Source organism: Eutrigla gurnardus (genome assembly GCF_963514095.1).
Source record: "Eutrigla gurnardus genome assembly, chromosome: 6".
Classification (NCBI taxonomy): Eukaryota; Metazoa; Chordata; class Actinopteri; order Perciformes; family Triglidae; genus Eutrigla; species Eutrigla gurnardus.
In genome coordinates this window covers 18,373,863-18,376,828 of record NC_139920.1, presented here as the reverse complement: position 1 = coordinate 18,376,828, position 2,966 = coordinate 18,373,863, and positions in this window count along the sequence as shown.

The window sequence follows — 2,966 nt, the reverse complement described above, 5'->3', positions numbered from 1 at the left end:
GAGAAGGTAAGAAAAGTTTGGGAGGAGGAAAAAAACTGGTGTCAAGTTACATAACCCGTGAAAAACTATTTCCGTTTTGTGATTTAAAAATAAAACGCCAATGTTGAGCAGGGTTCCCATCTCATGTTGGCCTGCACATCCTCGGCCAATTTTTTGTTTTTTAAGTTTCATCAATTTCTGTTGGTTATGTGCTCCACATTGATTTTGGGGGGATCAATGTGTTATAATTTGGTCCTACTTGTTTGAAGAAGATGATGATTACATTCTATCTAAAATATTGGTAGAAAATCAAACGTATATCACCTAAATTATACTTTTCAAATCAATGTCTACGTGTATAGTTATAGAACACTGTTAAAACAAACACATTTTTCTTACAGTATGGCATTTAAAAAGTGTTTGACTAATGAGTTGTTTTTTAAGCAGCTCTTCAGCTGTACATCTTTTAATTAACCTGTGTTTCTTTTTGTTTTGACAAAAAATGTAATTTTAAGGCTAATTTAGCTTTATTATATTCATACACCTTTTTTAAAAACAAAATAAACTTACATCAGTGAGCTGTTTTAACTTGTGTTTTTACTTTTATAAATACACTCATTAGGCTTTCACAGGCTGCCATACCATACTCTACATATCATCATTGTATATACTTTCTTAGCCACTTCCATTTTGTTCTTTCTCTCCTCTTGCTTTGCAGTTGGTTTTCATTTTTCAGATTTTTTTTTTTTTTTTTTTTTTTTTTTACATCTTTTGTGTAATTGCAACACCTGCTTGTGCTGTAACCAATATTCATATTGCCTTGCCAATCGACATAAGAATATTTGACACCACAAAGCACACATGATTTATTTTCATACAGGAGTGATACATTGTTGGGTCAACTGTAGAATCAAATTAAAACTACATGTCTTAAAATTAAATGGGTTAAATGCAAAAAAAAGTCCAGAAATATAATAATAGTTTACTTTTAGACTGTTTTGGGACTGATACAAACATGGCAAGGACATTAAAAAACAAGACAAATGATATGTCTTTGTGTAAAGTATGTCCTTGTTTACACTTTAACAGGCTGTTTTTAATTTTACCCATTGCATGCTTTAATTTTGAAGGCAGAATCTTCGCTGAAGCGGTGATTTCCTGTCTAACTGTTGATTTTCACCAGCTTTCTTGAGTTCGCCTTTAGTTTGCCGTTCATTACAGCTCGAGGGAATTGATGACCGACAGCTGAGTTCTCCAATGACGAACCAGATTTAGAGCGTCCGCATGTGACGACAGAGGGGCGGGACTTGTTAGTCAGTTTGGTCAAACGGCGCCAAAGTGTCAACTTGCTTCGTTATATTCGCTCCTAGCCGCGGGCAGTATAAACGTCACTCCACCGACGTATTACAGCGCTTTTACAGAAAGTATAAGTCGCATAATGTATGCAATCAACCCCATTTTAGCCCATTTCGCTTGTTTTGGTAGTCCTGTTTTATTCTGTTTTGAGCACATAATTTAGAGTCTAAATAAATAGGCTCTAATATCGATGTGATTCTCCCGGTCTGTTCGTATCAAAGCTCGCACTATTTATTTTTGGGGACAAACCTCTACTAGTAAATAAAGAATTAACAGTGGAGTCTACGGTAAATAAAGCACCAGAGACGACGTTATCTTCCACCAAGCAGCAGGGGACGCTGTTGTCCTACAGGTTGAAGCCAGTCAACTCTACAACAAACAACTGTCTAGTGCTGGAAAGTCGGCACAAGTAGCCTACACACGTTTCTGGTACTTTTACTATACTTGGGTGTTTCAGTTGAATAATTTATTGATTAAAGAGATTAAATTTAATGATTAAAGTTTTTTTTTACTTACAGTCGTTTCATGAGGCTCATGTTCAGTTCACATGGGGGATAGGTTGATTGAAGACTCCAAATTTCCCGTAGGTGTGAATGTGAGTGTGAATGGTTGTCTGTCTCTACATGTCGGCCCTGTGATAGACTGGCGACCTGTCCAGGTTGTACCCTGCCTTTGCCCAATGACAGCTGGGATTGGCTCCCGCGACCCTGAATACAGGATAAGCGGCAGACAATGGATGGATGGATGGATACTTTATTGATCCCGAAGGAAGTTCCCCGGGCCCTATGTTCCCCGGGTCTTATGTTTTCCGGGTCCTATGTTCCCCGGGTCTTATGTTTTCCGGGTCTTATGTTTTCCGGGTCCTATGTTCCCCGGGTCTTATGTTCCCCGGGTCTTATGTTCCCCGGGTCCTATGTTCCCCGGTTCATATGTTCCCCAAATCTTATGTTCCCCGGGTCCTATGTTCCCCGGTTCATATGTTCCCCAAATCTTATGTTCCCCAAATCTTATGTTCCCCGGGTCCTATGTTCCCCGGTTCATATGTTCCCCAAATCTTATGTTCCCCAGGTCCTATGTTCCCCAGGTCCTATGTTCCCCAAGTCCTATGTCCCCCAGGTCCTGTTCCCCAAGTCCTATGTTCCCCCATTTTTCCCAAAAGGGAACTATGCAGCAAATTTTTTCTCTCACTATTTTCATTATTATTCATACTCATTATTTCATTATTAAGATTGACTGCTGCTGTTGTATTTATTTGTTGTTTATTATAATGATTTATTAATATCTATGTATTTAGTGTGTTTTTTAAAAAAGGGTCCTATGTTCCCCAGTCACATACAAAGCAGGGAACATAGTACCCGGGGAACATAGGTAAGCTCCCCAACTATATTAACATTTATTTAGATTAAAAGAATTCATTAGGTCTACATGCCTTATTTTTTATTTAGAGTCAGAGGAAACATGGGGTTCCTTCTTTAGAGCTTTCACCCAGATCTCAGGTTCTTAATCCCTATCTTCCTCGGTGGGATGGAGTGTGATCGACAAGGCCATTCACATCTAATACCAAAGATTATACAGTTTAACAGAAAAATGGGTGATAATACCACCTGTCATCACATGACAGAAGCTAACTT